General features: G+C 39.6%; 1 long non-coding RNA gene across 1 annotated transcript; it reads right to left on the bottom strand.

The window, feature by feature from the left end:
• Positions 1-243: 243 nt before the first annotated feature.
• On the bottom strand, positions 244-2113 carry LOC141920253 (uncharacterized). The gene is made up of 3 exons (XR_012622275.1): positions 2094-2113; positions 832-877; positions 244-328 (listed from the first exon to the last, which is right to left on the bottom strand). It is a non-coding gene; the product is annotated as an uncharacterized LOC141920253 (long non-coding RNA).
• Between the last annotated feature and the right edge of the window lie 9268 nt (positions 2114-11381).

Raw genomic sequence — 11381 nt, 5'->3', positions numbered from 1 at the left:
GCTTAACTGGTGAAAATGCACTCCTGTTTCTGGTTTCATGCAACTTTACAAATAACTTTGCTAGCTAACATAAAATAAAAATTTTAGTTCATTCAGGGAAACTGATCTTTCACTAAAACATGAGTTGGTGGGGAGAAAAAAAGGATCTTGCCCTCTATCTACCTATACAGGTGGAAGGACTGTTTTTCTCTTTTACATTGACCCATCTCTGGAGATTGTGTTTCTGCATGGAGAAAGCATGTTTCTTAGTTAGTGAGAAGTTTGGTCAAAGCTTGTCCTTCTCTGTGGAGGAACAAAAGAAATCCTCAATGCCTTTTGAATGAAATTCCTATACGGATAAGGAGAAAAAAAAAAAAAAAAAGATAAAGAAGAGTTAGTATCTTGTGTCTCTCATTCACTGGAAGTGCTGGACATGCATATCTAAACATCCCAGATAAATCAAGATATCCTGCCATCTTTCATTCAGCAGTAGGAAATGAAATGGATACCCATAATTGCAGGTATTAATACTACAAGAAAGCAAATTTTTTTATTGTCTCATTCTCATTTGAAATGAGCAATTTCTTCTAGTCTTCTAGCTATTTATAGTAAGACCTTTATAAGCTCAAACTAATTAATAAATAAGATTGATTTCAAGAATTTTCTTCTTGTTCAAAACCACATAATCATTCATTTTAGTAACATTTTAAAGGCCATGTCTAAAATAGATTTGCACCCATGTCCCCAGTGTGAATTTTTCACTCTTTGGCTGCATGCAATAGGTAGTGTATAATGACCTTTTCTCTGTTTGGAACAGGGATTAGAATAATATATTTGACCCTTTTTACTCACCTGGGAGTGATGCTAGTCTCCATGTTCAATAAAGTAAAATATGTCTCTGGTGTCCCAAGGTTAAGGCCATGACTTTAAACTATTTAACACAAGCTATCATCAGTCTGATTCACCTCAGTCAGACTCTACAAAGGGGTTGTTTTTACTTTTTCTCTTTTTTATTAGGCTGAGTTATATATACTTCGTCACAACAATTTCTTATCCACAGTACAATTAAGGGAAATATTTTGCATTACAAACAAAGCAAGTTAACCTGGTCACATTGTGCATTATAACAAAATTTATGGCTGCATAAATAGCAGTGTAAACTTACAGAAAGACTGGTAATTATAGTGCCATTGATGGTCTTTGTTGCTTTAATTCTGAAGCAGCCAGAATGATTAAACTGAATCTTAATCGACTTCTCCATTAAAAATGCTGGCAGAGAAGCTCCCTTAACCTTTCTCATTGATTGAACACAACAATCACCATTCAATTATAATGCAAAAGGACATTTGTTATAATGTACGAAAGATGCATGAGCCATTTCCTTTTACTCAAGACAATCAATGAGATGACTCCTACCTCAAAGAAGGTAAGGTGAAGCTAGTGTACCTGGAAGAGCATTAAAGTCAAAGCTGAACTCACGTAACTGCAAACACTACAGTTTTCAGGGAATGGAAGATCATTTCAGTGAAAATAAAACAAGCAATTCCTCACTTTATGAAGAATAAATATCTTCTTTAAAAGATGGATAAGAATACAGAATTGGAAGTAAATTCACCAAAATTAACAGTAAATTCTATTTTATAAAACTAATTGAAACACTCATAAAGAGTCTACATTGTAACTAGAACTAAAAGTCAGATCTGGATTTTTAATTTTAATAAATTTTTGTATATCTTCATTTTGTGTTTAGGAGAAATATTTTGTATGTTTAAGTGGTCACAATTCATAATGAATAGAGCATGGTAATGTCATATACTGAATATGACCATTGCAAGCACTAACAAACAGCACCTCTTCTGGACTTGGAAAACTAACAGAAAATATTCTTGAACCGCAGAAAGCACAACATTTTCACAAAAGCAATTGTCTTAATTATATCTTTCTTTCCTCAAGTAAACTGCAGGAAAAAGAACAAAAGGTAGTTAACACATCACACATTTGTGAAGATTGCTCTTTCAGAGCTAACTTTCACAAGCTTTCTACTGAGATCTCTTTTTTAAAGCTGGCTTATGCTAACCTGAAAGTCATTCACTTCACTCCAAAAAAAAGTATACTTTTAGAGTTGGTGTGGAAGTTCTTATACCACTCTTGCTCTCTGTTGCTCAAATAGAGAGAAAGTCATGGTCGAGAGAAGAAGGAGAAGCCAGGTTGCTCAGGTTGCTAGAACTGTTCATGCCACTTGAAGATGTGAAGGTTGCCTCTACATCAGTTCAGATCAGCCTCTGAGCTGCTGTAACTTGTCAGAGTGAGCTCTGCTCCCAAAGCAAAACCAGCAGGACCTGCAGACTCATGAGTTTTCGGCTCAGGTCCCTAAATATTTTGTGCTGTTTCCATCATCAGAGTTTGAGTAGTACAAATCCATACAAATTTTCTCTTTTAACCATTCCGCAGCAGTTCTTTGCCTTCTCCATTAAGTCTTTAGGTTCAGCATGCATGATGGACAGGATGAGTACTAATTCAAAGTTATCCATACCGTATACTGCTTGTTGTTTTCAGTTTAGCTGTTCTGTCTCTGTTAAAACATTGAGATACAGTTCAACATCCATTTTCTGAAAGATGTTAGTGCTGCCATCAGATTTTAAAAGCTCCATAATACAGTACTTTTTTTCTGAATTCTTGCACGAATTTCCCAGTAGAAATCACCATCTGCTGCTGATATCTGCCTGGGTAATTATTTCTTCTCCTCCTTAGCCTCCTTCTCATATTAGTCCAACTTTTTCTTTCACGTAAAACACATCCTTTTTATGCTGTTAATTCAATTGACAAATACCTGTAATGTTTACCAGAATCAAGAATAGCCAAAAGGATCAGAGGGCTGAAAAAATTATCCTATATAAACTAAAATCCCAAAGAGTTACTCTGAAGCTTCTGACAGTCACTCTTCTAATCTAAAATCACTAATAAACAAACCAAAATAACAACAGGAAGTGAAGGCAGGGGAAATATACTGTAATGGTTATCTGCTACTGGATTACCCAGGGAATGTTTTTTTTTCCTGTATCTTTTTCAAACTGTAAACCTTACAGGACAGATCCCATATCCTACTATTTCTTGTAGGCTGATAAGCAGTTTTCTGACATCGCTTCAATAAATTATTAGTAATAACCAAGACACCAGTATTTTCTGCTTTAATGTAATATTTTTGCTTATAAGAAATACGCTCTTCCAAATTTTCTGTGATGTCGTGATGACCACAGTTATTGCATAAATAGCTATGTAAAATATGAATGTGGTCTTGATAATTCACATAATTCAAAGTATAATTTAAAATAAGCTTGGATCTATATTTCTGAATGGTGGAGAGACTGAATACTGTTTCCCATCATGAAATACTGTAAACTAGTACAACTGAAATTACATTGTCATTTACAATACAAGGTATTCTAAAACATCAGATTCATGAGTCAAATGCATGAACAGTACTGAAAGCAGAGCCCAAAATGTTGTTCTTTACCACTATCAAGGTAGTTTCCTGCCCACCGCCCCTCCTAAGCCTTACATACTCTCGCATAGTAGGTGAGAATGTGAGAAAAGTGAAATATGAACTCCATTTCTCCATTGTGGAATACTTAATCCCTTTGGAACAGTGATCAGTAGGTTCAAATACTGTTGCTCTCACTGAGGGAGGCTAGAACTTTGTGTCCTTTAGGGCTGAAGGAATTGGCACTGGTTTCTGATTTGCCACTTTCAAGAACAGCAACCATGATCTCTTTCCCTATTCCAACCTCTCTGTTCCTTTTCTTCCCAGCTTCTTCCTCTCTCTCTTTTAATTTGATCATAGTCAAATAGGGAATTGATTAATCATTTCTCACATTTGGTAATCCACAGCACAGGTGAGGGAACAAGAGGATTGACACAAAGAGATACAAATGCATTGAAACATACCAGCCCCTAGCAGAATAGCTCTCTGTTTTGATGGAGGCATGTCAGCTTTGGATCAATCCTGCTGACAGCTGCTTGTTTCTTGTACCTGCTACTTTTACTCAGTTGTACAGAACCAGCTGTTTGTGAGCCATGCTTTGTTGGGAAAGAAATGTCCAGATTTAGGGCAGAAATGGGGATCTTTCTTACTTGTCAAATATCAATTACTGATTTTATTTGCAAGACAATAACTAGCAAGCTTGTTACTAGCTGACAGGCAACAATGCAAGAAGGAGGTGGGCTACCACCCTGGATGCCCATCTTCACAAGTCGCCACAGAGCCCTATGCTGCCAGTACTGCTGCTGCCCCTTTGGCAGCAGAGGGGAGATGAAGGCCCATGAACAGGGAGTCAGGCAGGGCGTAGAAATAAAGTTACTGGTACAAGACTGCATTTTCATCTAAAGGCAATGATTTTGTTTCCCCTGCCATAGGCAATAGCCTGCTTGACTTGTATTGAACAGCAGCCCCATTCTGATGGAATTAGACCTCTGAAAGAAAATGTAACTCTAGGGGCAAAATAAATATATTGTTTTAGGGATAAGATGACAAACCAGAAATAAATATACAGCATAAATTTTATGCTGGCCAAAATTGTCACATTCCTGCATGAACCCTGTAGAATTTTAGTTTCCTTCTGTTGTCCAGAACGAGCATCTGTTAGTTTGATCAGTCTTACCCAACATTACTGACAACCGCATGTATGGCTTTATTAATTTTTAACTGGAGTCAGATGCACTAGAGAGAACTCAGCTGGTGTGTCCCACACAAGCACAATTTCTTGACAATGCAAAGGGAAAAGAAAAAGCTAAAACTTCGTTTTCATCTAAAATGCATAATGTGAAAGGTATTTCATTAGAACTATTGCCAGGTTTAAGGTAAGGTGTTTTGTAAATATACCTTGTCTTAAACTGTAAAAACTGTTACTAAGAAAGTAAATTATTCTTAGTAAATCTGTTATGTTTTATATGTATCCAATGGCTTTACCTCATCCTCAATGTTATAAAAGCCTTTTTTTTGGCCAGTAGATTTCTCTTGTCCGTTATAGAAGGTAAGCGCACTGAAAAGTGCTGCTACAGTGTACTAGCATTAATATAGTGGTGACTAAATTCAAGTGTTCAAGCAGTTCAACAGTTCTCACAGACAGACAAATTTTAGGATACTGATGTGAATACATTGGGACCAAAAATACTGACCTGGAAATCTTGTTAGAACAGACTCTTTTAAGTTACTTGGAGGGTCTATATTCTATTTGGACCAAAAAATATCAAGATAGATGTTCTTATGGTATTTTGGCACTCCTGTTTTCTTTCCTGGTGGGCTATAAATATTCATGTAGAAAAGAAAAAAAAAGCCAAGCCACCATGAAACTCACAGATGTTTCAGCTACCAAATATAACTTTTGGAAAATTTTATTGCTCCCACGTCTCTTCTCTCCAGCCTACTTTTGGACCCAGCAATAAAACAAAAATAAAGCATAACCCTTGACATAATTATTATGTATTTAATGTCTATAACACAACATTAAAATGCACTTGAGGGTTTCCAGCTTGTTACATTTAATACTAAACTCTAACTACTAGTAAACTGCTGAAAATGTCTGAATGAGATCTGAAGATGTGACCAGAAGGGAAATTATATTATATAATTTTTTAAAATTGAAGAAAATTAACAGAAAGCTGTTTCAGTTTTGCTATAAACAAAGACAGATTTCATATGCAAATAATATTTATTGGAATTGCTGCTGGTCAATCTATAAATATCATGCTCTTGCCTTCATATCACAAGAAACAAGGAAGAAGAATATAATTCATGAATTTTCATGTTATTTATTTGGGCACAGCCTTATCTCTTCTGAGCTTCCTGGATGTCACTGACTAACACCTAGAAGCAAATTAGTTATTAGCGAGTAAAAAAAAGAAGCAGGAGTATAGAAATGCTTTACAGAGTTTAAGGAAACATTTTATTCATTCAATAAAATGAATAATGAAAAATGTAAACCTAAAACAAATGAACATTGCCTGCACTTAGAGAATTTTTCACTCAGCCACATGAGTGACTGAAATATAGGGTAGAAATATCTGAGTTCACTTTAAGCAAGGTTACTGGATTTAATTTAAACAAACATGGGATTTAATGAAGATCAAGAAGGAGGGTAAATTAAACTTCAAGATTTCTGGTCTATTGTAGTTAACTGCTATTGGTACTCAGCGTAGCTAGTGTGAGGCAGCTGGAACATCTCTACACTGTGTTAGTCTCACCTCTGTTAGCTGATGTGAAACTACCAAGAGAAAGACCACTGGTGCTATGCCATTTAATCTGCTTATGTGTGAAGGTGGACAAGAAAGGACAGAAAGCAGTAATCCATAGTGACTCAAAAAGAAAAGAGGAGAAGGAAAATTAGATGAGATCCTCAGCTATGACCATACTGATTTTAAACTGAAATCTGGTGTCAAAGAACACTGGTAAGGAATACCATGTTGTTAGTTTAGCTGAAGAAAACAACGTCAGGTATAAAAAGTGCCTCTGTGGACAGATCACATAGAGAAGAAAGCTGCAGTTGTCATCTGCAGGCAGGAATAACCGTAAGAAGAATGTCAGTGAGTCTGAAAGTAATCTAGAGCTCCCCTATTTCAGAGGGGGAATTTCTTATCTGGATAATGAGAGAGAAAATATTTTGGAGAACTGTTTGAGATAAAGTTGTTAGCCTTCAGTGGGTCAGCCCTTCTGTATAGAGCTGACAATGCAAACTAGTTATACTGTTGCAATGCACTGTAATCTAACCAGTGAGAGATCATTATTTGTTTATTGACTAGAAACAGACAAAGAAAGCATATATATATATTCTTAGAACTCCTTAACTATCACTTTGAAACATTGAAATGATTTTATCATGCTTACAGGCAGAAAATGTTTCGTCACTTGAAATAAAGTAGGATGAAAATTGGTTGAGATAAAGTAGAGTGCTATAAAATAAAATGTATTAAATCCATGTACAAGCTCCTATATTATAGTATGTGTTAAATCATTATGGAAGAGCTGTTCAAGAGACGTGCATTAGAAACACCTCCACTGCACTTATTAAAACATACTTTTACCTGTAACTCACAAAATTATATGATACAACCAACCCGAGACTTTGTGGTTGGCTTAGTAGACTTTTTTGTCCTGCTGCAGCCTCCAAACTCCTTTTATAGAAGTTTCTTTTTCTTTAATAAACTAGTTGTTTTCACCAACCACTAATTATTTTTCATCAGTGCAAGGGTATGTGTGTTAAAGCGTGTGACATTCTTTGGAGAAAATTTCTGTTGGTAATTGAGAAATATTATACCAGACAAGAGTCACATAAGATCAGTTAAAGCTGTTTGGCAAATTATCATCTTTACATCTCACTGCTAGGAAAAAAAAATAAATTAGATTGTTTTTAAATAAATTACCAAATATTTGATAATATGTATGCTAAGTAATATCCTAGTTTATTTTGTTCACGCATGAGGCTACTAATACAGTCACAGGATTCAGAATGCCCCCAAAAGTTAGGTTATAGCACAAAGTTAACTTCTGGGTACTGTTTATGAGCTATTCTCACGCTACATTGAAGTTCTCCTGGGAACTGTATTGTCATTAGCATAAAGAAGCAGTTCTTTTGCAGAAATTTTATGCGCCAGAAGGTAGATTAGATATTTCTCTGTAGTGGTGATACAGGAACTCTATCAATTTATTAATAATGCAAATATTTGTTCAAATCCAAAAAAGTGTCTATTCTAATTTATACTACAATAGAAAACTATTGTTGTTACATTTCTGATTAAATGTATTTCAACATGATATATAGTTCATTAAAAGTCACACAGAAAGGAAGTTTATGGAAGTGAATAAACCTGAGAGATTGCATGTGGCTTAATCAGATAGTTGTCAGAGTCAGGATGATAATGTTGAAGCACTGAATAGAAAAGTTGCATTTCTGTCATACTGGATTATACTTTAAATATACCAAACAAGAAAAGTCTCAATTTTTTTCTTAGTACCTACTTCCTCCAATAAGCAACTCAATGTCATAAATTATACAGTCAGTTTTGCTCATGCTTCCTCATACCGAAGAATACTATATTCCCAATTTCTCCTAAAGGCCTCCAGGTCACAGAATCACAGAATTGTCTAGGTTGGAAAAGACCTTGAAGATCATCCAGTACAACCATTGACCTAACACTGACAGTTCCCAACTACAGCATATCTCTAAGCGCTAAGTCAACTTTACTCTTGAACACCTCCAGGGATGGGGACTCCACCACTGCCCTGGGCAGCCCATTCCAACGCCTAACTACCCGTTCTGTGAAGAAATGCTTCCTAATATCCAGTCTAAACCTTCCCTGGCGCAATTTGAGGCCATTACCTCTTGTCCTATCACTTGTTGCTTGGTTAAAGAGACTCATTCCCAGCTCTCTGCAACCTCCTTTCAGGTAGCTGTAGAGGGCAATGAGGTCTCCCCTCAGCCTCCTCTTCTCCAGACTAAACAACCCCAGTTCCCTCAGCCGGTCCTCATACGACATGTGCTCCAGACCCTTCACCAGCTTCGTTGCCCTTCTCTGGACACGCTCGAGTAATTCAATGTCCTTTTTGTAGTGAGGGGCCCAAAACTGAACACAGGAATCCAGGTGTGGCCTCACCAGTGCCGAGTACAGGGGTAAGATCTCTTCCCTGTCCCTGCTGGCCACGCTATTTCTGATGCAAGCCAGAATACCATTGGCCTTCTTGGCCACCTGGGCACACTGTTGGCTCATCTTCAGCCAGCTGTCAATCAACACCCCCAGGTCCCTCTCTGACTGGCAGCTCTCCAGCCACTCCTCCCCAAGCCTGTAGCGCTGCTGGGGGTTGTTGTGGCGCAAGTGCAGTACTCGGCATTTGGCCTTACTGAAACTCCTACAGTTGGCCTTAGCCCATCACTCCAGCCTGTCCAAATCCCTCTGCAGAGCCTCCCTACCCTCAAGCAGATCAACACTCCCACCCAACTTGGTGTCGTCTGCAAACTTACTGACGGTTCACTCGATCCCCTCATCTAGATCATCAATAAAGATGTTAAACAGGAGTGGCCCCAAAACCAAGCCCTGGGGGACACCACTCGTGACCGGCCGCCAACCGGATTTAACTCCATTCACCACAACTCTTTGGGCCCGGCCATCCAGACAGTTTTTTACCCAGCGAAGCGTGTGCCCATCCAAGCTACGAGTAGTCAGTTTCGCCAGGAGAATGCTGTGGGAAACAGTGTCAAAGGCCTTACTGAAGTCAAGGTAGACAACATCCACAGCCTCTCCCTCATCCAATAAGCGGGTCGCCCTGTCATAGAAGGAGATCAGGTTTGTCAGGCAGGACCTGCCTTTCATAAACCCATGCTGACTGGGCCTGATCCCCTGGTTGTCCATTATATGACTTTAAATGGCACCCGAGATAACCTGCTCCATGACCTTCCCTGGCACCAAGGTCAGACTGACAGGTCTATAGTTCCATGGATCCTCCTTCCTGCCTTTCTTGTAGATGGGTGTCACATCTGCCACCCTCCAGTCCAGTGGGACCTCCCCAGTTAGCCATGACTTCAGGTAAATCATGGACAGCGGCTTGGTGAGCACATCTGCCAAATCCCTCAGCACCCTTGGGTGTAATCCATCCGGTCCCACAGACTTGTGTGCATCCAAGTGGTGTAGCAGGTCTCTGACCACCTCCTCTTCAGCTGTGTTGACATCAGTCTGCTTCCCCTCCCCATCTCCCATCTCATGAGGCTGGGTGTCCAGGGAACAGCCAGTTCCACTGCTAAAGACTGAGGCAAAGGAGGCCTTGAGCACCTCAGCCTTTTCCTCATCCTTTGTTACCATGTTTCCCTCTGCATCCAGTAGGGGAGGGAGATTTTCTCTAATCCTCCTCTTGCTGTTAATGAATTTATAGAAAGATTTTTTGTTATCCTTAACAGCTGCAGCCAAGTTGAGCTCTAGCTGTGCTTTGGCTCTCCTAATGTTCTCCCTGCATAACTTCACTACGACTTTATAGTCTTCATGAGAGGCCTGGCCCCTCTTCCAAAGGCGATAGATTCTCCTTTTGTTCTTGAGATCCAGCCAAAGGTCCCTGTTTAGCCAGACCAGTCTCCTTCCCCGCCTGCTTGTTTTTCGGCAGACAGGAACAGCCTGTTCCTGTGCCTTTATGACTTCGCTCTTGAAGTATGTCCAGCCTTCCTGGACTCCCATTTCCTTCAAGGCAGCCTCCCAAGGGATTTTGTTAACCCGTCTCTTGAACAGGTTGAAGTTTGCCCTCCAGAAGTCTAAGGTGGCAGTTTTACTAACCCCTCTCTTTGTTTCTCAAAGGATCAAAAATTCGATCATCTCATGATCACTGCACCCTAGACAGCCTCCAACCTTCACCTCACCCAGAAGCTCTTCCCTGTTCACAAGAAGCAGGTCCAGGAGGGCACCTTCCCTGGTTGGTTCACTCACCAGCTGTATGAGGAAGTTATCCTCCATACATTCCAGGAACCCCCTGGATTGTTCCCTCTCTGCTGTGTTGTGATCCCAGCAGATACCCGGGAGGTTAAAGTCCCCCACAAGAACAACGGCAAGTGACCGCGAGATTTCTCCCAACTGTTTGTAGAAAGCTTCAACCACCTCACTGCTTTGGTTGGGAGGTCTATAGCAGACTCCCACAGCAAGATCTGCTTTATTGACCCTTAACCTGATCCACACACTCTCAACCCCGTTATCACTATACTTGATTTCTGAGCTATCATAGCATTCTCTTACATATAGGGCCACCCCACCACCTCTCCTTCCCTGTCTATCCCTCCTGAAGAGCTTGCAGCCATCAATTGCTGCACTCCAGTTGTGTGAGGCATCCCACCACGTTTCTGTTATAGCTACTATGTCATAGTTCTCGTGCTGCATCATGGCTTCAAGCTCACCCTGTTTGTTGCCCATACTTCGTGCATTGGTGTAGATGCACTTGAGATGAACTAATGAATCCAACACCCTCTTGTGAGCATGGGTCCCATTCCCTACCAGACCCTTCTCAGGTGCTTCCACGGTTCCTGAAAATCTTTCCCTTCTCTCAAATGAAGTGGCAGAGGGAGAGCCCTCACCAGTCCACCATCCTTCAAGCTTTGGCACGTTTCCCTTAAGCTTGTTCCTAACATGCCCAGTTATCTCCCCGTCCCCCCTCGTATCTAGTTTAAAGCCCTGTCAATAATCCCTGCTAACTCCTGGTACTCCTGCTAAGGTCCTGGTACTCTACAGCCACTCCATCTGTTGCTAAAGGTCTCTGATTTGTGCATTTCTTTACTTCTGATTTTCTTGGGAAAATATGAGTGTTTGAATTATCACAAGATAAGGTTTTCTCTAAATTTGTATTTTTTTTTCTTGTTCTAAAATGCATATGTTTCTGGAAC

This window comes from Strix aluco, chromosome 2 (assembly GCF_031877795.1).
Source record: "Strix aluco isolate bStrAlu1 chromosome 2, bStrAlu1.hap1, whole genome shotgun sequence".
NCBI lineage: Eukaryota > Metazoa > Chordata > Aves > Strigiformes > Strigidae > Strix > Strix aluco.
The sequence above is the reverse complement of the archived record's forward strand: the minus strand, read 5'-3'. Positions and strand labels throughout refer to the sequence as shown.